At 36.9% G+C, this 24310-nt stretch overlaps 1 long non-coding RNA gene across 1 annotated transcript in view; it reads right to left on the bottom strand.

The window, feature by feature from the left end:
* The window catches only part of LOC115416537 (uncharacterized), a 64779-nt gene that overhangs the window by 6663 nt on the left and 33806 nt on the right, over positions 1-24310 (bottom strand). The window lies entirely within an intron of this gene.

The raw sequence follows: 24310 nt of genomic DNA, 5'->3' as shown, positions 1-24310 counted from the left end.
CGTGATTAGGTCAGGTGTACAGCAGGTAGAGTTAACCCTTTATCGGGCAAGTGACTATTTTGGGTAATTTCCGCATGCATTACAAGACGGAGACAGCAACAGTTACAGTGAGGCAACAATCTCAGGTCCAATGTGGTCTCCAGGGTCTGTAAGGTCCACCTCTGCATGAACAGTGAGTGGACCTGCTGTGTTCGGTACCATGAAGTAACGGTACTAATGTAAGGAATGATGTTCAAAGGGAGAATAATGATGTGGACAGGAGTCTGGATCAGCACTTATGTCATTGTAATGTTATAACAATACATGTTCCTTTCACTTTACATGTATTTTTCTTGTATTTTTTACATATATTTCAAGGGTTTTCCTGAACCGGGGAACAGGGGCGCTGCACCCTCATACTTTTGGCTGGTACCCCCTTACTGGAATTTACAACATTATTATACTTCTAACAGAAGGATAAGTTACTCTTCGATTGGTTGTAGGGGTGAAATGATTCCTCGAGTAATGTGAGTACGTCGATTACAAAAAATGATCGAATATTCTCTGCCTCGAGGAATCACTTATTTAATTGTAAAGCTCAAAGCACGGCATTTCACACGGACTATTTAACCCTTTCATGCATACTGGTCACTACAGTGGACAGCTATTCTACAGCTGTTCTCTTATATATTCATGGATTTTGTTGTTCTTTTCGTTTTTTTTTTTTTTTTGTTACACATATCTTTATTAAAGTTTTAAGACACAACATATCTTTTCTGACATGAACTGGTAACATTATGTAGATTTCTCCTGCGCATAAACCCCCAGTATCACAAGCCCTGCCCATAGTTTTCACACAATTTATCTGTAAATACATGTTTCTGTGTCAAAAATTAAACGTGTGGTGTCCAGCTGATTGGACATTTTTGCAATTTCATGAAAAATAGGTTAATAAGAATTTTTTTTTTTCTTTTTTTAATGTATTTTTTTATTTAATTTTTTTTTTATTATTATTTTTATTTATTTGGTTTTTTTTAATTTATTTTTCAGAAGAAAATTTTCAATTGCATTCTTTTTTTCATGCCTAAAGAGGAATAAAAACACTCAGGAAAAAAGGTTCTCATAATTCGCGCATGAAAGGGTAAATGTGTGACAACGCACCTACGTTACTCACGCAAAGGAAGATGACGGAGGACGCGGAAGTGTTCGGATGAAGCAGCGGGAAGATGGAAGAAGCGAGCATAGACAGGCGAGTCAATACAGCAATGATGACCAAAGACAAAAAAAATAAATAAAAAAGACAGAAAATGTCAGAGGTGTGGAAGCATTTCAGACTGAAGAGCAGGTAAACACCATGTCATGTACCCACTGTTACACGGCCCTTCCATAAAACAACAGCACATCTCCAATGTAGCATCTTCTCATAAGACACCCAGAACGGAGCGGAGGACCCCAGATAAAGTAGAATTAACGTCGCGCAAAGCAGTGAGATTAATGTCAATATACCTTACTAACATAACGTTAGCCCTGCGGAGGGATAGGTTTGTGTTAATTATGGAACTGTCGAATGTGTGGATAGTTTATTACGATTTTCACAAGCACAGATTTAGGCAGCGAGCCGTGATTTCCATGGTTAATTTCCCAAAAGTACAGCTTGGTGAAAGCTTTCTTTTACCTTGTCACGGCCGAATTTTGGCAAAATCCAACTACTGCTAAAATGAAGCGAATCATCAATTAACTGGACGTGTGTGTGTGTGTGTGTGTGTGTGTGTGTGTGTGTGTGTGTGTGTGTGTGGGGGGGGTTATAGGTTATGAGACAGACAGATAAGGTGGGGGGGCCATTGCCTTGATTCTCCTAAATATAGCAGAAATGTGTAAAACTGTTCATGCATGGACTCGTTGACAGTTCCCATTCAAATGTTCTTGCCTCTTTTATGTCACAACACATTCCTGTTAAGTCTAAACTGTAAATTCTGAAACTTACAGCTCCCAAAGTTCAGTTCCACAATAAAAAGGCAATGTTTATGCCTTTTTTAAAAAATTTTTAATGCCTTATATGTTTGATACTTACAAGAAATACTAAGTTGAAAGTAATTCAATTTTATTTATTTGTATTTGCCTCTCTGAAAATGTTTCTAGTCTAGAAAACACATTTTGCTGCGTATGCACAATATGAATGTAACAAATAAAACTGTTAATTATAAAAAAAAAAAAAGGAAACCAGTCGGTCCTTCATTATTAAGTGAAATACCTTATTTCCTCTTGTGTATTTATAATTGCTCTTTAACCAAGCAAAAATAAGTTTTATCCGATTACTCGCTTAATCAAAGGAATTTTCAGTAGAATACTCGAATACTAAAATATTCGATAGCTGCAGCACTAATTGGTTGCTTTAAAAAATTGCAGGAGGGCCACTAGAGTTACAATATCCCTCTCAGATAGCCTCAGAATGTTCCATTTTTACCTCAGTTTTTCAAAAGGGAACCCCCCCCCCCCAACTTGGTCGCTTCGCTCCCTCGCCTACCTGTGCTCCCTTTTACAAATTTTTTTCTAGAAAAACCCCTGTATTTCTTGGATTTTTTTATTTTTTTTTTTTGCTACTTATGTTCAAGGATGTTCTAATGTTCTAAAATACATGTTCCTTTCACTTTACATGTATTTATTGTATTTTCTATATATGTACTTCTTGGATTTTTTTTGCCACTTATGTTCAAGGATGTTCTAATGTTCTGAAATACATGTTCCTAGCACCTTACATGTGTTTGTCTTGTATTTTTAAACATACTTCTTGTATTTATTTATTTATTTATTGCCACATACAAGCAAGGAACCAAATATGGTAACTTCATTGGCCTTCACTTATTTATTTTTGCTCTTCTTTGTGTTGTTCAGTGAATTTCATCAGTATAGAAACAATCCTTGTAGAGTTGGATCTGCTTAGCGTTAGCTTAGCGCTACAAAATGTGTCTATGAAATTAATCCTGGTATTTGACAGTCTGACAGTTTTTTTTTGTCACTTACAGGTAAGGAACCAAATATGGTCACTTCATTGACCTTCATTTATTTATTTTTGCTCTTCTTTGTGTTGTTCAGTGAATTTCATGAGTATAGAAACAATCCTTGTAGGGTTGGATCTGCTTAGCGTTAGCTTAGCGCTACAAAATGTGTCTATGAAATTAATCCTGGTATTTGATAGTCTTGACAGTTTTTTTTGTCACTTACAGGTAAGGAACCAAATATGGTCACTTCATTGACCTTCATTTATTTATTTTTGCTCTTCTTTGTGTCGTTCAGTGAATTTCATCAGTATAGAAACAATCCTCGTAGAGTTGGATCTGCTTAGTGTTAGCTTAGTGCCACAAAGTTTGTCTATTAAATTATTCTTGGCATTTGCTAGTCTGACTGTTTTTTGGACACTTACAGGTAAATAACCAAATATGGTAACTTCATTGATCTTGATTTTCTACATAAACAATAAAAATCTAGAAACATTTCACAAAAGTTTGGTTTTCAGAGTATTTCTATGAGTGCCCTATAAAGGGTTAAGGGCTGTCAAAAAGGATAAGGGAGAAAATACTTTTACTACTTTTTCCGGAAAATCTAAATCTGATGCAAAGAAGAGTAGTGTAGTTGAAAAAAAAAAAGTGGCTGATAGATTAGATCCAATACAGCTGGAAGTGAGTAGAAAAGGAGCCAATCTGAAACACTGCCTTCGAAACTATGGAGAGAATGCGCTTAAGAACACAAGCACAAACTTTTACTACACTATAAAATGTTAAAAGTGCAGCTGAGCAACATATTTCCCAAGACATGTCACTAAAATATCAACCTGAACACCAGTGAACAACATGTTGTAACAAGAGATGCAAATGAGCACAGTTGTTTTGAGATTTAAAAAAAAAAAAAAAAAAAATCAAGAACCAATGCCAAGAACATCTCGTATCAAACAAGCAAAGATTTCAACACATTATAATACCGACATATTAGCAATACCGCAAATATTTGGGAAACGGAAAACAAAGCAGCACAGCAAGAATGAGATGTGGAGACTGGAGGTTTTTACAGGAAACAGAAAAGACTAAAGGTAGTATTTATTATTAAAAAAATAAATGAAAATGATCATTAACCCTTTCATGCATACTGTCACTCCAGTGGACAGCTATTCTACAGCTGTTCTCTTATATATTCACGGATTTTGTTGTTCTTTTCGTTTGTTTTTTTACACATATCTTTATTAAAGTTTTAAGACACTACATATCTTTTATGACATGAATTGGTAACATTATGTAGATCTCTCCTGAGCATAAACCCCCAGAATCACAAGCCCTCCCCATAGTTTTCCACACAATTTATCAGTAAATACGTGTTTCTGTGCGTCAAAAATTAAACATGTGGTGTCCAGCTGAGCGGACATTTTTGCAACTTCATGAAAAATAGGTTCATAAGATTTTTTTTTTTTATTATTATTTTTGTAATGTATTTTTTTACATTTTTTTAATTATTCTTTTTTTTTTTTTCAGAAGAAAATTTTCAATCGCATTGTTTTTTTTAATGCCTAAAGAGGAATAAAAACACTCAGGAAAAAAAATTTGATGAAGGTTCTCATAATTCATGCATAAAAGGGTTAATATAGTATTTAGAACAGGGGTGTCAAACTCATTTTCTTTCAGGGGCCATATTCAGCCCAGTTTGACCTCCAGCCGGCCGGACCAGTCAAATAATAGCATAATAGCCTATAAATAATGACAACTCCAAATTTTTTAGTGCAAAAAATAACATTAAATGATGAAACTATTTCTATCCAAAAGAAAAAAGATGTGAATATCTGGAAAAAAAAACTGAAATTTCTGAAGAAAAATAGATACAATTTGATCAATATTATGTCTCAACTTATGATTACAACATGTGCATTACAGATCAGATCTACCAAGGCACAAAACAGGCAGAATATTGTTAAAATTACACTTATTTTTCTTTAGACATTTCAGGTTGTTCATATTTGGTCAGGTTATTGACATTTTATTATTAAAAGATATCACAATTTAATGTTCTTTGCAATAAATCAAAGAGGGAAAAATTGGTGTTGCCATTATTTAGAGGCATAATGTCATATTATTTTTCTCACATTAAACCAATAAGAAAATTTGGAGTAATTATTTTTAGGTTATTATGCTATTGTTTTTGACTTCAGGCTAATTTTTAAATTTTGCACTTTGTAAATTCATCTCGCGGGCCAGATTGGAACTTTTGGCGGGCTAGGCATGTTTGACACCTGTGATTTAGAATAAAGATCTGTGAAGTTCTATCAAAGATGCTAATGTATTTGATTGTAAAGGTATTAAGTGAATTGTGAATTTAATGCGACTTTCCTAATATCAATAAGTACAACCTTTTTATTGTAGTACAGTGTTTTAATGGCAAGTCTTAATCCGTATTAACCCTTTCATGCATATTGTTCACTCCAGTGGACAGTTATTCTACAGCTGTTCTCTTGTATATTCACAGGTTTTGTTGTTTTAGTTGTATAATCAGCCGACACAGTAGACTCTTATGCACCATCCCATACGCTGACATTCATACCATTACTGTAACTTTGCTGTTCTTGATAAACCTGATCTGCAGTGATACGTTTGAGTGTAAATCAATTGTTAATTACCTCCGCCAAGGAGGTTATGTTTTTGCCAGGGTTTGTTTGTCTGTCTGTTTGTTTGTCTGTCCGTTAGTGTGCAACATAACTCAAAAAGTTATGGACAGATTTTGATGAAATTTTCAGGGTTTGTTGGAAATGGGATAAGGAAGAAATGATTAACTTTTGGGGGTGATCCGGAAGAAATCCTGGATTCTGGATCACTTTGAAATTTTCGTTAACATTGTGGTAAATGGGGCCAAAATTTTCGTTTCCCAATATCTCGCTTAATTATTGACCAAAACTCATGAAATTTAACTCAGGAATTGACAATGGGGTCCTCTATCACATTTCAAAGGCTGATCCGGATCTGATCCAGAAGGCGGATTTTATCTCAATTTATATGAAAAATGGGGGTGCCCTTACTTTTTGGCCTACTGTGCCTTTAATTTGGATAAAAATTTCAGGAAATGTTGATACTGGCACAAGGAACAAATGATTAAATTTTGGTGGTGATCGGGGGTGGGGGGGCCCACAGGGGGGCCCACTGATCAGCCTTGGCGGAGGTCTGCGCTCTCCGAGTGCTTCTAGTTTTTAGACTGTAATTAACCCTTTCATGCACGAATTATGAGAACCTTAATCAAGATTTTTTCCCGAGTGTTTTCATTTCTCTTTAAACATGAAAAAACGATGTGACTGAAAAATTTCGTATAAAAATAAATAAATAAATAGATAAAATAAATAAAAAGTAAAAAAAAAAATAAAAAATTAGAAAATAAAAAAGTAAAAAAATAAAATATAATAAGAAGAATAAGAAGAATAATCAGCTGGATACCGTGCGTTTAATTTTTGAAGCAAAGAAATATGTATTTACTGATACATTGTGTGAAAACTATGGGGGGGGGGGGGGGGGGGGGCTTGTGATTCTGGGGGTTTATGCTCAGGGGAGAGCTACACAAGGTTACCGATTCATGTCAGAAAAGATATGTAGTGTCTTAAAACTTGAATAAAGATATGTGTAAAAAAAATAAAAATAAAAAAAATAAAAAAATCCATGAATATACAAGAGAACAGCTGTAGAATAGCTGTCCACTGCAGTGACCACTATGCATGAAAGGGTTAACATAGGGTTAACAAAAAAAAAAAAAAAAAGTTTTTTATTTTTATCTCCATGAACTAGGAAGATTATTACTGTTATTAATTATTTAAGCAGAAGGGGTGGGATTTTATAAGTTATGCGTCTTCTCACTGTTTTTCGAATATGTTTAAGTGTTTTGTTTATTTATTTTCTTCTGTTTTGACATTCATAATCGAAATAAATACATCAATCAGTCAAATCAATCAATCAAATGAGTCATAGCTAGTATTAGAGTGTGTTAAAATGTAAGAAAACATCAGATTAGCTGCATTTAAAATGTTTTTATTTCATTGTTTTCATAACACTTTCTAATATTGGGTTTGTTTCTTTGCTTCAAGAATAAAATGCATGGTGTAGCCAAGTGGATATTTTTGTAAATCCATGAAAAAAAAAAAAAACTCAAATGCATTGTTTTTTTATGCCTAATGAGGAATAAAAACACTCAAGAAAAGATCTCGACAAAGGTTCTAATAATTCATGCGTGAAAGGGTTAAAAACAACACTGATCACTACAGGAGTATTCAGTTTAACCTATAAAGACCCAAACAGCCACTGGTGACCAAAACCATCTACTGATATAAACTGTTTAATACCTGTTGATCCATTAATCCTATCAATACATGTAAATAATTGGCGCAAAATACAGTTTTTCATCTTTTCATGTTCACTGGTGTCAATCAAGGGAGAATTATGTGGTCAATAAAAACACATACCACCAGATTTTCAAAATGTCTTTGCATTTCGGTTTTATGTTGTTTTTTCTGAGTCTATTTTTTTTTTCTGATACACCCTGTAGTTTGGGTATTTGGCTAAAATTTTGTTTTTTTCTTTTCAACACTCAGACCAAACTCATACATTTTACAAGGAACAATATTGTTAAAATTGCACTAAATTTTCTATGTTTTTTAATTTAAATTTCAGTTTTTTCTTTTTTTTTGGATAGTTTATAAAAGTAAGTATTTTCATAATTTCATGGGTTTTTTTTTCACTAAAACAAAGACAAAAATTTGGAGTTGTCATTATTTATAGGTTATTATGTTATTATTTTTCTGGTCCGGCCCACTTCAGATCATATTTCGCTGAATATGGCCCCTGAACTAAAATGACTTTGACACCCCCGATTTAGTCGGTTGTAAAATCAAAGCTTTAACTCACAAGAGTCGTCAAAACCAAACAATAGACTGAGCGTGTTAAAGCATCCTCCGACAACTCCACCCTGCACATCAATGCCGACACTGTGATAAGTGGATTTAGACGCGAAATTTAATTATTTATTCAATAATGTGATTCTATTTCAGTCTGAATTCAGGATAAAACCATAGGTATGCAATTACAGTGAGTAGATTCAAAGCCCAGAGCTTCATTAGATTGTGGATTCACAACTGGAGGGACAAAGGAACTGCTGAACTAACACTACACCTCATTCCCATATGTAACCTGATACGCACCACTGATGCCAAAGCCAGCAACACACAAACAAAGGAGCTTAGCAACTGGGGGAGGAAGAGCTGGCGAGCACCAAACTGGTCATCCAGCCAAAAAAACAAAAACAAAAAAAAAAATCACCATCAACTTTGTCACCTTGGATCTTATCTTATCTGAGTTGCGCTGAACCCTGCTGGGCCTTCAGGCTGTAGCAGATCTGTTTAAAGAAGCCTGTTGGAGGTTTAGAGGGTGTCCTTATATGGACGTACATGGGAACAAAGAGTCAGAGCAGGATGGTATCAATCAGACACGAGCAAGGGCAGTCGCTGACAGCTGCCGAGGCTGATAAAACTAATAAGAACGCCGGTTAAAACGCTATAAAAATAGCGCTGAAACTGAAAATCCACTCAGGTGTCCAAAACAACCCAAGCATCAAAACTGTAGCTTTTTTTTTTTTTTTTCCCCATTTCTTTTACGACGCGTTGTGAACTTTGTTTTGATGCCGTCTGGGTGAACCTGAACATAACTCTCGCTGAATCTGCACACGACCCTGAAATGATGCCAGAAAACATCAGAGGAAGAACTTTTAGATGTGGAACGCTGCACTCACTCGCTGCTTTGGTGATGACAGGTTTATGTTTCACTTTCAAGTTTGGTTTAACCTTGTGTGCATGACGCTCAACTGCACCCGACACTCAGTTTCTACAAAGCAAATATATCAATTTAGACTCTTCACATGAGATTACAGTCGTGGTTTTTCCCACCATACGAAGGCTGAAGAACTGCAGTGTTTTTGTGCAGCTCCGTAACCTCTTACACACACACATACTTCTGTCTGTGGTACCATGGTAACACTATACGACATTTGTAGTTAGGGATGTAACGATATGAAAATTTCATATCACAGTTATTGTGACCGAAATTATCACGGTTATCATTATTATTACAGCATTGTTGAAATTGTGCTCAAAGTGTTCAAAAAGTACTTATACACACACTGAAATAATTTAACCAAGTTGTATTTTGATAAAAAAAAAACAACAACAAAAAAACAAGTAATATAATAGGCAGAATATACTTTCTGTTGGTAGAAACTAGAGATGTAATGATATGAAAATTTCATATCACGGTTATTGTGACCAAAATTATCATGGTTATCATTATTATTGCAGTATTGTTGAAAGTGTGCTCAAAATGTTCAAAAAGTACTTAGAAAAGTACTTGTAATAATTTAACCAAGTTGTATTTTGAAAAAAAACAAAACAAAACAAAACAAAATAATAGGCACATTGTACTTTCTGTTGGCAGAAACATTCAAATATTAACATGTAAACCTCAAACATACAAATGTGCATTAAAGATGGCACCTTATGGCCAGTGTTTGACCATTTTCCATATCAAGTTTGTGTCGTTTTAGTTTCTTTTTCAGAATATATATTAAATGAATAATGAAAAAATAGGCTAATTCTATTTGATCGATCGATCTATAATAAAGCCTTACAAATTGAGTTAAATAAGAATATGTCAATAAACATCCACAAATGTCTGTAGAAATAGATGTTTTACTCATTTATTATCACGGTTATCATTATTATTGCAGTACTGTTGAAATTGTGCTCAAAATGTTCAAAAAGTACTTAGAAAAGTACTTGTAATAATTTAACCAAGTTGTATTTTGAAAAACAAAACAAGACAAAACAAAAAAATAATAAAATACAATGATAGGCACATTGTACTTTTTGTTGGCAGAAACATTCAAATATTAACATGTAAACCTCAAACATACAAGTGTGCATTAAAGATGGCACCTTATGGTCATTGTTTGACCATTTTCCATATCAAGTTTGTGTCGTTTTAGTTTCTTTTTCAGGATATATATTAAATGAATAATGAAAAAATAGGCTAATTCTATGTTCATATACTATACACATCTATTTTTCTAAAAAAATATTTTAATCTGCAACAGAGTGCTGCAAAAAATGCAAAAATAAACTAAATAAATGAGTAAAACATCTATTTCTACGAACATTTGTGGATGTTTATTGACATATTCTTATTTAACTCAATTTGTAAGGCAGATAGATAGATAGATAGATAGATAGATAGATAGATAGATAGATAGATAGATAGATAGATAGATAGATAGATAGATAGATAGATAGATAGATAGATAGATAGATAGATAGATAGATAGATAGATAGATAGATCATAATCAAACACGGTTATCATGATAATTAGAATTTAAACGGTAAAACTGTCGGGAATTTTATCGCAGTTTATCGTTATACCGGTAATTGTTACATCCCTACTTGTAGTAATATACACATGTGATACATCCACGTAACCAGAAGAACATCAGCTAAAAGCTCAACAAAACCAATTTTCGGAAAACAGAGCAGCACTAAGACAAGCACAAGTCTGTACACCAAGCTAACAGTCTGAGACAAACTTTACATCGCTAAGCTAACACGAAGAAAATCCAATCATACAAGGATTGTTTCTATACTGATGAAATTCACTGAACGACACAAAGAAGAGCAAAAATAAATTAAAGCCGCAAGCGGGATCTAAAGGCCCTCGCCAAGGGCACGTCCAGTGGAAGTATGCTCATCGTTCAGCAGGTGGCACTGTAGCCCCAAATTTTGTGTCTTCTAATGAATGGGTTTAGGCCTGGGACATTGACAATTGATTTGAGACAAATCAGTGTTAGTATGTCCGAACTGAACAAAATTTTGTATATATAAATCTGTAGGGGGTGCTATGAGCAAAAATTCAATTTGTTCCATTGAATGGGTGTAGGCCTGTGAGATGTACCACTGAGTCAAATTTGAGCCAAATCGGTGTTCATATGTCTCAACTGATGCAATTTTCGTGAAGGTAAATTTGTAGGGGGCGCTACTGAGCGAAGTGGCAATTTCTTTTGATAAATGGGTGTAGGCCTGGGAGATTGACAACTGATTCAAATTTGAGCCAAATTGGTGTTCGCATGTCTAACGTGAAGTAATTTTCGTAAAGGTAACATTGTAGGGGGCGCTATGGCGCCGAATTTAAAATTTTTCTGAAAAAATGGGTGTAGGCCTGGGATATAGACGTCTGAGTCAAATTTGAGCCAAATTGGTGTTCGTATGTCCGAACTGAAGCAATTTTAATAAAAAATATTAAAAATTTTTGTAGGGGGCGCTGTAGTGCAAAATTTCAGTTTCTTTTGATAAATAGGTGTAGGCCTTTGAGACAGATGTCTGAGACAAATTTGAGCCAAATCGGTGTTCGTATGTCCGAACTGATGTCATTTTTGTAAATGTACATTTGTAGGGGGCGCTATAGTGCGAAATTTAAATTTCTTTTAATGAATGGGTGTAGGCCTGGGAGATAGACGTCTGAGTCAAATTTCAGCCAAATCGGTGTTCGTATGTCTTAGCTGAAGCAATTTTTGTAATGGTAAATTCACGGAGAAACTTTGCAAAGTTTGCGACGTTGTCACACAAAAACAGTGACACCTATCCAAAAAATTTGGCTAACTTTTGATGCCCCCCTTCTCTAGATGCTGTACACCAATTTTGAGCTCATTTGGCCAAACGGCCAAGGAGGAGATAGTTAAAATACGACGTCAGCGAAAACGCTGACTCAGCATTTTGGAAATTTCAATCCAATATGGCCGACTAAGGGTTGGTTTAGGGGCGTGGCCATAATAATATTTTTTGTTTGTCTCCTCATGATGAATCTGTCTACCGATTTTCGTGGCTCTACGACAAACTTTATGTTGGACGTGCTCCCATTGGCGCAATGCATTTCCACTTTTCAAGGGGGCGCTGCCGCAACATTTCTTTACCGACATCTACGAAACCTATATGTAAATTCAATTTCTCACACTTCTGAATTTTAGGCAAAATTTGGTGAGTTTTCGTAAATGTTCAGAGGGTCAAAATTGAGCTCAAAGCGCAGGAGAAAGAAAAATAAGACAAAAAAAAATAAAAATAAAAATAATAATAATCTGAGCAAGAACAATATAGCCGTTTCTATGGCAACCACGTATTTGCCCTTTTTTGAAAGTTCTCGAGGTCCCCCACATGTGTGCCCGAGTGGACGTGTCCCATTGACTCCCATTCATTCTGAGCAGGTGTAAATATGCGATTTGTGCACATGTCATATACATCGTCAGAAAGGTCTCAGTGCCGTGAATGTGAATATGTGTGAGAGTGGCGACAGTGGCGAAAGGCGACCGCGTCACTGACGATTTCGTCCCCATGCGCCCACTGCAGACTCAATAGGCCCTGCGCCGGCTTTACTCGGCTCGGGCCTAATAAATGAATAAATAAATGTAGGTCAGTAACGTTACCATATTCGGTTCCTTGCTTGTATGTGATAATAAATTTTAAAAAATACAAGACGTATATATAAAAATACAAGAAAAATACATGTAACGTGCTAGAAACATGTATTTTAGAACATTACTTTTAGAACATTAGACCAACATAAGTGCTGATCCAGACTCCTTTTTTATTGTCATGTAGAAAATCAAGGTCAATGAAGTTACCATATTTGGTTCCTTGCCTGTATGTGGTAATAAATAAATAAATCCAAGAAATGTATATTTAAAAAAATACAAGAAAAACACATTTGATATGTACATGCAGGAATAAATGGACTATATGTACACAAAATCAATAGACTGACTGTTGCTTCCTGGGTACATTGTTTTCTTTTGTACTTATTTGGGCTCTTGTTTGTCTGTTTTTTTTTCTTGTTTCTTTTTTTTTTTTCTTTTTTATGTTGTGGGGTCTCTTGTTTGTCTTTTTCTTTTTGGTTACTGTTACAATTCTACATACAACCCAATAAAGACTTAAGTTACAAAAAAAAGACAGATAAACATGTCAGGTGAAAGGAACATGTATTTTAGAACATTAGAACACGACTTTTAGAACATTAGACCAACATAAGTGCTGATCTAGACCCCTGTCCACATCCACATTATGGAAAATATAAGGTTCTCATTTGTTCCACAGTGTGAATTTGGAAAGTGCAAAAATAATGCTAAAGTTATTAAAAGTGAAAGGTGTCATAGTTGTTTTAGTTCAGGTTCCACAGTCAGCCCAATTGTGATCTACAGTAAAATAATAGCATAATAACCTATAAATACTGACTCCAAATTTAAATCAAAATTTCATTGTAAAAAGTCCATATCAGATCAATAAAACTGATCCAAAAAAAAAAAAAAAAATCGGACCTGATCGGAAGCAAAAAAAAAAAAATCTAGATCAGGACATCACTAAAAAACCCATGTAAGGTGCTAGGAACATGTATTTTAGAACATTAGAACATCCTTGAACATAAGTGGCAAAAAAACGTATATTTAACCCTTTCATGCACACTGGTCACTACAGTGGACAGCTGTTCAAAAGTATTCTCTTGTATATTCATGGATTTTGTGGTTTTAGTTCCATATCAGCCAACACAGTGGATGCTAATCCATCATCCCATACACTGACATTCATACCATTACTGTAACTTTGCTGTTCTAGATAAACCTGATCTGCAGTAAGATGTTGGAGAGTAAAAAAACTGTTTATTGTTATTAGACTGTAATTAACAGTTGTTTTTTTTTTTTGCATATTATCTCCATGCAGGTATGTTAAAATGTGAGAAAACATCCGATTAGCAGAATTAAAAATGTTTGTATTTCATAGTATTCACACAGTATATCAGTAAATACAAGTTTCTTTGGTTCTAAAACTAAACGTATGGTGTCCAGCTGAGTGGACATTTTTGTAACTCCATTAAAAAATAGGCTAAAAAAAAAGAAAAAAAAAAAAATCAATAGAATTGTTATTTTTATGCCTAAAGAGAGATAAAAACACTCAGAAAAAAATTCTTGATTAAGGTTCTCATAATTTATCCCAGTTCAGCCCTGAGTATTGTAAAGAGGAGTTGATAACGTTATTTATCCTGTTGCCTTTTTTTTTTCTTTAATCTTTTCTTTTTTTGCCTTTTTTTTACGTTTGTTGTATGGTTTGTTTGTATATGTTGTGTCTGTGTAGTTCCCTGTGTATGGGTACATGTTTGTGTAAATGTATAATTTGAAATTTAAAAAAAATTTATTAAAAAAAAAAAAAAAAAAAAAAAAAAAAAGGTTCTCATAATTCATGCATGAAAGGGTTAAAATACAAAATGAAAATACAAGAAAAATACATGTAAAGTGAAAGGAACATGTATTTTAGAACATTAGACCAACATCAGTGCTGATCCAGACCCCTGTCCACATCCACATGACCCCTTTGAACATCATTCCTTACATTAGTACCATTACGTTACAGTACCTAACAAAGCAGGAACACTCACTGTTTTGCAATATGTGCAGAAATGACCAAAAATAGTCACTTGCCCGATAAAGGGTTAATTGACTCCAGTGCATCATGATGTCTCACATTACCTGGCGGCAGCTTGTTTACAGCTTCGCCTTTTTGGAACGAGCTCACGGGTAACATAAATAAGGTCTGATACTGTAATCAACAACAGATGTCTGCAGGAGAGAACTGTTGACACGTTTGCCTGTGAATCACCCAGTATCCACCGTGTGCAGTCGGCTCCTCACCGGACACAACACGAACCGATCATATATCACAACAGCTGACGTCAGGAAGTCTCTGGAATGAGGTCCGACGCAGCCAAGAATGTCCCATTGTTCTGAGTGCGGAGGACGCATTGTTGTGCGTTTGTCTTTGCTTACGTCGTATACTGGGCTTCTCCGCTGTCTGCGAGGCTCAGGACTGAGGATAGGACTTCAAGCAAAGATGGGATCACAGATAACTTGGCCAGTGGACGCTAGATGACTAAGATTTCCTCAGTATTTTGCCAACGTTCAGACGAAATATGGAGAATCGAAGTGCTGTTGATGTTATTTTCATGCAAGCTTAGCCCTTTATTATGACTGTCAGGGTTTTCCGTAGGTTTCCAGGGGGCTTAGGTGCTGTCTGGGTTCTGAGGGGATTCTTTTTCTATTTGTTCTTCATTAACTCTTTATCAGGCAAGTGACTATTCTTGGTCATTTCCGCACACATTGCAAAACAGTAGTCGCTTTTCCGTTGACCTGCAAATTGCTCATACAAATGTGCCTAATGGAAAAATGACAATTTCGCCCAAACTCTTGTTTTTTGATTAAAAGTGTACTGTCTTGTACACATTACGAGACAGTGACCGCAACAGTTCCAGTGAGGACAGTGAGTCCACAATCTCAGGTCCAATGTGGTCTACAGCAGGGGTGTCAAACTCATTTTCTTCAGCCCGATTTGGTCTGAAGTGGGCCGGACCAGTAAAATAATAACATAATAACCTATAAATAATGACAACTCCAAATTTTTGTCTTTGTTTTAGTGCAAAAAAAAACACCATTAAATTATGAAAATACTTACTTTTATAAACTATGTGAATAACCTGAAAAAACTGAAATTTCTTAAGAAAAATAAGTGCAATTTTAAAAATATTCTGCCTCAACTTATTTCTACATGTGCATTATGGATCGGCTCTACAAAGACACTAAATACTTAATAACAGGCAGAAAATGGTTAAAATTGGACGCAATTTTCTTTAGACATTTCAGGTTGTTCATATTTGTTTAGGTTATTCACATTTTATTGTTACAGGATAGGTTAGTTTGTAAATGTAAGTATTTTCATAATTTAATGTTATTTTTGCACTAAGACAAAGAAAAAAAAATTGAAGTTAATTCAAGATTTTTTTGGTCAATTCAAGATTTTTTTGCTAAATTTGAGATTTTTTGAGGGCTTAATTCAAGATTTTTTTTTTTACTTAATTGAAGATTTTTTTGGCTGAATTCAAGATTTTTTCCTTAATTCACGCTACTTTTTTTTTTTTTGCTTAATTCAATTCAAGACTGGAATTTTTGCACTTGGCAAAAACATCCCATGAGCCAGATTGGAACCTTTGGTGGGCCACATTTGGCCCGCGGGCCACATGTTTGAGACCCCTGGTCTCCAGGGTCTGTAAGATCCACCCCTACATGAACAGTGAGTGTACCTGCTTTGTTAGGTACCATGAAGTAATGGTACTAATGTAAGGAATGATGTTAAAAGGGAGAATGTGGATGTGGACAGGGGTCTGGATCAGCACTTCTGTTGGTCTAATGTTCTAAATACATGTTCCTTTCACCTTACATGTGTTTTTCTTGTATTTATTTATTTTTTTTTAAATATATACTTCTTGTATATATTTTTTTGCCACTTATGGGTAAGGAACCAAATATGGTAACTCCATTGACAGTAATTTTCTACATGAAAATAAAAAATGAAAAATTTCACAACAGCAATAAAGTCTTGTTATGTCCTTCAGTAACGCGCTAAGGTTGAAATGTTGAATTTCAGAGTATTTCTGTGAGTGTCATATAAAGGGTTAAGGGTCAGGACAGGTTGAGCAGATTCTGCAGTTTGGGAAAAGGTGAAGATAAACCCTCTGCCGCCGTTTTATTAGGTTTTAGAGGCGTCGCTTTATTGGTTCCTCGTGAGTCACATACCTACATTTCCATAGTGCTGAGTGGCCCGGTATGGGCCTTTTGAATCATTGACCATTTATGGTGAGCTCACGCACCGACATGCAGGCAGACTTCGATCAAAAACAGCAGTCCCTACCTACCACAAGCCAGCTGAGTACTTCACAGCCGGCGTACCAGCGCAGTTCCCTGGCAACGCTTTAGCGGAGCACAGCAGAGTGTGGAGCCCTGGGCCAAAAACATCAGATCCTATTAAGGCCATTTCGGCAGCGAGTCCCCAGAGATCGATGCACCCCTAATCAGAGACCCTCCATCCACCAAAACCCAGATCGGGTCATCACCTCATTGATACACCTTCATTGGGTGTTGTAGGTTTTCCGGTCTATGCAACACATCCAAAACAGAAGGACAGATTAGACTTTATTACACCGACTGTTTGACTGTGGTAGGTTGGTTCCCAAGTGTGCACTTTACCGAAGGGACCCGGAAACATCAGTACAACAAAATCTATGGAGGTGATAAACACAAGCAGTCAGAGAAAACACAGTTTTACCCAAGTTGTTCAGAAGCTCAGACTGGTTGTAAGCACGATAAGAACAGTTTAGCGAGATTATATAGTATTTGTTCACAGATAAGAGGACCTGTAATCTCCACGTTAATCTTACAATACACAGATAACCTAGCATGAGTTGACGCCAGCTGTAACTAGACGACGAATACTTTTAGTTTTTCTACCGACTACATGACATGCGTTTCCTGTGGGTAATTTGTGTCACGGAAGGTGTCCCTGAAGTAGTGTTTTCAGTACTGATGCACAGGGTGCGATTTGTTGGGGGGTGGGTGGGAGGGATCAACTCCCCCACTGGCTTTTACATCCCTACTTCTGCTCAATAAATTTCATCCTTGGGGGGTACAACCAAACAATGTAAACAAGTACCCACCCCGAACAGTGTGCATGAGTGGATCGACTATTTCTTTTTAAATTGAACAGTTTCAAGGTTGTTCCATACAGCAGCAAAAGTTGAAGCTTGGTACCAGTCATGTGTATGTCAAATTATATTCAATTCCAATCAATATTTGTTGAGTTCTAATGAAAAATGTGCCGTAAATGGGATTTTCAATGTTAAATTGAAATGTCCACAGAGTCCACATTCCACAGTGGATGTGGACAATTTTGTGCCAGATACAAGATATTGTTATAAGCTACGGGTGGATCAAATTGGAGGCTAATCGGAGTTGTTTTGAATTTTTTTATGAATTTTCGAAAATTGCTCAATGATGAGAGATAGGAAAATTTGATATTTTGTGACCTTGTTGTGACCTTGAACTTTGGCCTACTTGGCCCAAAATTGAATGGGTTGGTCCCAGGGCCTAGGCCTATCTGTGGGTACAATTTGGTAAAGATGGTTGTAATAGTTTTCCCATAAAGTTGCTAACAAACAAACAAACAAACACGCAAACAAACAAACACACAAAGCAAAGTGATCACAATACCTCCTGGCGGAGGTAATAACAGGCAGGTTGTGACAGTTTTCTTCCATCTGTATCCCACATTACTGGCACTAACGTTCACCTGAACCGAACTGTCAGCAGTCTCAGAATTTGCTAATGTCCCCATGCACTGGGGCGCCGTAAAGGGGGGGGTAAACATGACAAATTCATGGGGCCCAGCATTTGTGTGGGGGCCACAGAGCAGTGGAGGGGGTCCAGCGGATACAGGTTAGAAGTTTAGAAGTTGTGAAAATTTCATGTAAGATCCACTGTATTATAGAGGAATAGAACCCGGGAGTTGGACGATGAAAGTACGTAAAGTTTCATTAGTTACGTTAGTTATGGACCGCACCCTGTATATAACTGCTGCTCCAACTACCCCCAGCTCCCACTCCGACAAAAAAACAGACACACCTCCCTCTGTTTTTTTTTTGACAAACTGCACCCTACCGATGCAGACAAAGCAAGCCAGAAATCATGTTTACAAATGGATTTTTTTAAATCATTACAGAGATATTTTCACATTATAAGAGCAGTATTTCTCAAATGGGGGTATGTGTACCCCCTGAGGTTCTTGGAAGAAGCCCAGGAGGTACTTGGAATGTTTTTGGAAAAATACATTCAATAAGTCATCATGTACTGAATACACAATAAATAATGAGAATTAATGATGAAATGTCAAATACAATAAATACATTCATATAATAAAAAAATTCACACTCCTGACCTTATTTCATTTCAATGTTTTTAAAAACCCAGAGGTCCTCCCTAAGCTTTTGTAACATTTTTAGAACATTTCTGTTTTACATTAGGAAGAGTTTATTTGAGTAATTAAGTAATTATTTTAGCTTGATGAAAGATTCATTTATTATTCTTACCAATGAAATGCCTGAAAAATTAACACCTTATTTACATTTTTATATGCCACAGTGACATTTATAGGAGCTTTTTAATTTGCTATGCACCAACACAACCCTTATATCTGAAATTTTAATAATACACAAGTAGTATTATAATAGTTTTTACACATATTTCTCTACATATCGAAACGTCATAGCTATATACCTCAAAACTGCCAAAGTAAAAACGAAGCACAACATTCTTTCAACCCACAGAAAACTCTACATAACTTTTAGAGATGCAGTCATGTTTATAAACCCCAATACATATTAACATAAAATGTACATTTTGCAGGGCAGCGTGAGCATCAAAATGCACTATTAGAACAGTGACAACAAGTCTCTAAGGCCCAATCCCAGTACACCCCTTACCCCTACCCCTTGGCCTTTGCACTTGGCACTACCCCTTGAAACAGAGTTGCACCGGGTAGGGGTTGAAAACATTCCCCTATGAAATGGGACAACCCAACCTGTTACGTCATAAGGGACACTTACATGCACTCTTTTAATCTTACAGGGTATATGATGCTATAGGAGGATGTTGAGCCTATCAAAACACAAAAGTAAGGGGTCCCATAACTTATGAAACTTTCCAATTGATCCTCTGGTGAAATACTTTATTTTTACCTCCACCAAGTGTAATGGCGGAGGTTATGTTTTCATTGGGGTTTGTCTGTTTGTTTGTCTGATAACTCAAAAAGTTATGGACAGATTTTCATGAAATTTTCAGGAAATGTTGATATTGGCACAAGGAACAAATGATAAAATTTTGGTGGTGATGGGGGGGTGGGGGGGCTGATCTGCCTTGGCGGAGGTCTGTGCTTTCTAGTTTGTTTGTAAATGCATCCTTATGAGTATTACAGACATATGACCAGAAGGCACTTAGTTTTGGGTAACTCCAAAACTTATGTGTAGGGCTGGGTAAAAAAATCAATTTAATCTACCTCAGATCGATTTGGTTTTAATTTTGTGTAATCGATTAAAAGTAGATGAGATCGATTTTTCAGAGCAGGACCAGGAGTACGCGGAAGCGTGACCAGCTCTGTCTTGTGAACCCCTGGGGAAGACTTGGTCTTGCTCGCGACAGCTCTGGTGTGGAAAGAAGCAGAGGAAGAGTGGGGAAAACCTCTCCGCTGGAGGTCCTCCCGACCTCAAACTCAAACCTGCAGTGTGAAGGAACTGGCCACCTGGAGGTTCTCTGAGACGAGTCGCGGAAGCCGGTCGTTCTTGGAATGATAACTTGTATCCATACTATCACCTATGGCTGAGTATGGAGTTAGAGGAAGAGGAAAGCGACAATGTCCAACCGCTATGCTAACTCCCGCTCCCCGACCATAAAACACAGTAAAGATGACTGAGAAGTCTGTTCTGAGCCACTGTAGAAACATGGCAATGTTTCTGTCCTGTTCATTATTTCAGAGCAGATTCAGCTCCTTCCTGCTGAAATGTCATATTTATTTCCTTTCTAATATCAGTATTGATACAGTATTGATGTGTTGCATGACTACAGTAATAATAATAATAATAATAATAATAATAATAATAATAATAATAATAATAATAATGGATTTATTTAGCGCTTTTCTAGACACCCAAAGCGCTTTACATTATTGACCCATTATTCATTCACTCTCACATTCTCCCTCTGGTGGTGGTAAACTACATCTGTAAATACAGTTGCCCTGGGGCAGACTGACAGAAGCGTGGCTGCCATTTTGCGCCTACGGTCCCTCCGACCACCATCAAACATTCATACACCAGTGTGAGTGGCACTGGAGGCAGGGAGGGTGAAGTGTATTGCCCAAGGACACAACAGACTGACTAGGACATAGCAGGATTCAAACCGCCAACCCTTTGGTTATTGGACGACCCGCTGTATCACCAGAGCCACGGCCGCCCCCAGTAGTCAAATAATCCGGATACAACTCAAAATTGTACTTTGGTATCACTTAATCTGAATCAATCAATTAATACTGAATCGAATCGATATTGGATCGGATCGAATCGTGATCAATCGATTCAGAACCTTATGAATCGAAATCGAATCGATCATGGAAATTGGCCATGATACCCAGCCCTACTTATGTGTCATGTTAGCTTGCTTTAAATCACAGCGCTCACACCCATCTTCAACATCAGAGTAACTGGAATAGAATATCTTTATTATCATTGTAACAAGTGCAATGAATTTAAAAGTGCCATCCAATGCAATTATACACAGAACCTACTGTAAAAACACAAAGACAAATAAGTTGGTATGTAATTAATAAAGCCAAACGTTAACACTGTCACAAAGGCGACCTGGAATCAATTCTAAACCTGCACTAAATAAAACTTTCCAGTGAGGATTGTAATTTGTCATCCATTATAAAAGCTGCTTGATTTGTCTGATTAAATGACTTATTCATGTGTCGTTTCTATTCCGCTTGCATTTGCAGACACATTAAGTTTGGGGATGCCTAACGCCTGAAATGCCTCATTATAAACCTGCGGCGCTGCGTGACTTTCTCCGTTCTCAGATATTTGCCGCGGCTTTAATTGAGTGCTTTTCTGACCGTCCATCGCCGCGGAAACGAGGGACACGACCTTGGCTCGACACGAGACGATTAGCTTGTTTCTTCCTCCCGCTAATAGACGGCGGGGCCTCGGCGCAGATGTGGCAGGACGCCGCTCTAACCTTGGAGCCTTCGAGCAGACGTGGCAGAGGCCCGTTGTAGCGGCGGCGTGCGTAGAAGGACGCTGCGATTACCTGAATATGGAATCAAAAACGCGCTAAGATCTCTCCGCGCACACCCACACTCGACGCTTTCAAACGCAGTGTTCTCTGTGACCCAGCTCAAATCAAAGCCTACCCATAAGCCTGTGTGAGCTCAGGGCAAGACGAGCGTTCTGGAAGCAGAGCGTTATTAAAAACACTCTTAACTGACAGACTCCCACACTCCTCTGCTGGATGACGGCTCCACGCTCTGCACCGGCACCGCACTAAAGGCATCCTACCAACACTTTCACTACTTCTTTTCCTTTTTTTTTGTTTTTCTTCTTCTCCTTCTTTTTGTTTCCTTCTTCCTCTTTTCTTTTTTTTGTTTTTTCATTTCTTCTTCTCATTCTTCTCTGCCTTTGTTTTCCTTCTTTTTCTCCTCCTCATTCTTCTTTTTTTCCTTGCCCTTGTTTTCCTTCTTCTCCTTCCCATTCTTCTTCTTCACCTCCTTTTTGTTTTCTTCTTCTCCTCATTCTTCTTCTTCTTTTTGTTTTCCTTCCTCTTCTCAATCTCCTTTGTTTTCCTTCTCATTCTTCTTCCGATCCTCCTTTTTGTTTTCCTTCTTGTCATTCTTCTTCTCCTCCTTTACGTTTTCCTTCATCCTCTTTTTCTTGTTTTTGTTTTCCCTCTCATTCTTTTTTGTTTTCCTTCCAATTCTCATTCTTTGTTTTCCTTCTCCTCATTCTTCTTCTACTCCTCCTTTTTGTTTTCCTTCTCCTTTTGTTTTTCTTCTTCTCCCTCTTTATTTTCCTTCTTTTCCTTCTCCTTCTTCTCTTCCTTCTTGTTTTCCTCCTTCCTCTTTTTCTTCTCATTCTTCTTCTTCTCTTCCTTTTTGTTTTCCTTCTCATTTTCCTTGTTTTCCTTCTTCTCATTCTTCTTCTCTTCCTTTTTGTTTTCCATCTTCCTCTTTTTCTTGTCATTCTTCTTCTCCTCCTTTTTGTTTTCCTTCTTCCTCTTTTTCTTCTTTTGTTTTCCTTCTCATTTTCCTTGTTTTCCTTCTTCTCATTCTTCTTCTCTTCCTTTTTGTTTTCCATCTTCCTCTTTTTCTTGTCATTCTTCTTCTTCTCCTTTTTGTTTTCCTTCTTCCTCTTTTTCTTCTTTTTGTTTTCCTTCTCATTTTCCTTGTTTTCCTTCTTCTCATTCTTCTTCTCTTCCTTTTTTCCTTCTTCCTCTTTTTCTTCTTTTCGTTTTCCTTCTTCTCATTTTCCTTGTTTTCCTTCTCCTCATTCTTCTTTGGCTACGTTTAAACGGCAACGCTACGATCCAATTCCGCAAAGATTTCTCCTTTGCGTTTTAAAATCATTCCGCGTTAAGACGAAGCCGCTATGATAACGATCTGCGTTAACATGAGTCCGCGAGGACGGCTGAATACGCTGTAGTGGCCATGCCAGACCAGTAGCTGGTGATGTAGAGCTGTAGTGAAACAGTGGCGGTAAAACACGCGCCTGCGCACAAACGATTTCCGGTTTAGACAGCCTTTAAATGAGAAGAAGAAGAATAGGCGGACAACACTATTTACAAACAACAATGGCGAGTGGTAGAACGAAGACGCAGGACTTCTTTGTCTGGACAGACGATGAAGTTGGGTTGTTGCTGGATGTGGCCCTGAATTATAAAAGTTAGCAGCACATATTTTGTTCTGACACCGGCCATTGTTGTTGTGGTTGTTCCTTCTTTTTCTGCAGCTTTATTGTGTCATAGAGGCTGGCAAACCAGCTTGGAGGTGCATTACCGCCACCAACTGGCCTGGAGTGGGTTAACTGGCGGTTCTTGGCTGCACGTGCATGCGGTGACGTCATATTTTACCCCGGAACGCTCCGACTCGCGTTAACACGGAGCTGGAATGCGGAGCGTATCGATAACGTTCCACCCTGGACCCTGGTATCAAAAGTTTCCGGATTCAGGCACTCTAGGCACCGTTTCCATGTTAACAGAAGGCTAATCCGCGATGAAATCTTCCCGGAGTCGACTGAATCCGACGCCGTGTAAACGGCCCCTTTGTCTCTTCCTTTTTGGTTTTCCTTCTTCTCATTCTTCTCTTCCTTTTTGTTTTCCTTCTTCTCATTCTCCTCTTTGTTTTCCTTCTCCTCTTTGTTTTCCTTCTCCTTTTGTTTTCCTTCTTTTTGTTTTTCTTCTTCCTCTATTTTCCTTTTGCTTTCCTCCTTCTTCTCATTCTCCTTTTTGTTTCCCTTCTTCTTCTCATGCTTTTTGTTTTCATTCTTCTCCTTTTAGTTTTCCTTCTCCTCCTTTTTGTTTTGCTTTTTCTTTTTCTCCTTCCTATTTTTCTTCTTCTTTTTGTTTTCCTTCTCATTTTTCTTCTTCTCTTCCTTTTTGTTTTCCTTCTTCTCATTCTCATTCTTCTTGTTTTCCTTCTCATTCTTTTTGTTTTTCTTCTTCCTATTTTTCTTCTAATTTTGTTTTCCTTCTTCTTCTTCTTTTTGCTTTCCTTCTTCTTCCCCCAATCTTGCATGTTGGGGAATGTGTCGACTGAAA

This window comes from Sphaeramia orbicularis, unplaced genomic scaffold, assembly GCF_902148855.1.
Source record: "Sphaeramia orbicularis unplaced genomic scaffold, fSphaOr1.1, whole genome shotgun sequence".
In the NCBI taxonomy this organism is placed as follows: domain Eukaryota; kingdom Metazoa; phylum Chordata; class Actinopteri; order Kurtiformes; family Apogonidae; genus Sphaeramia; species Sphaeramia orbicularis.
The sequence above is the reverse complement of the archived record's forward strand: the minus strand, read 5'-3'. Positions and strand labels throughout refer to the sequence as shown.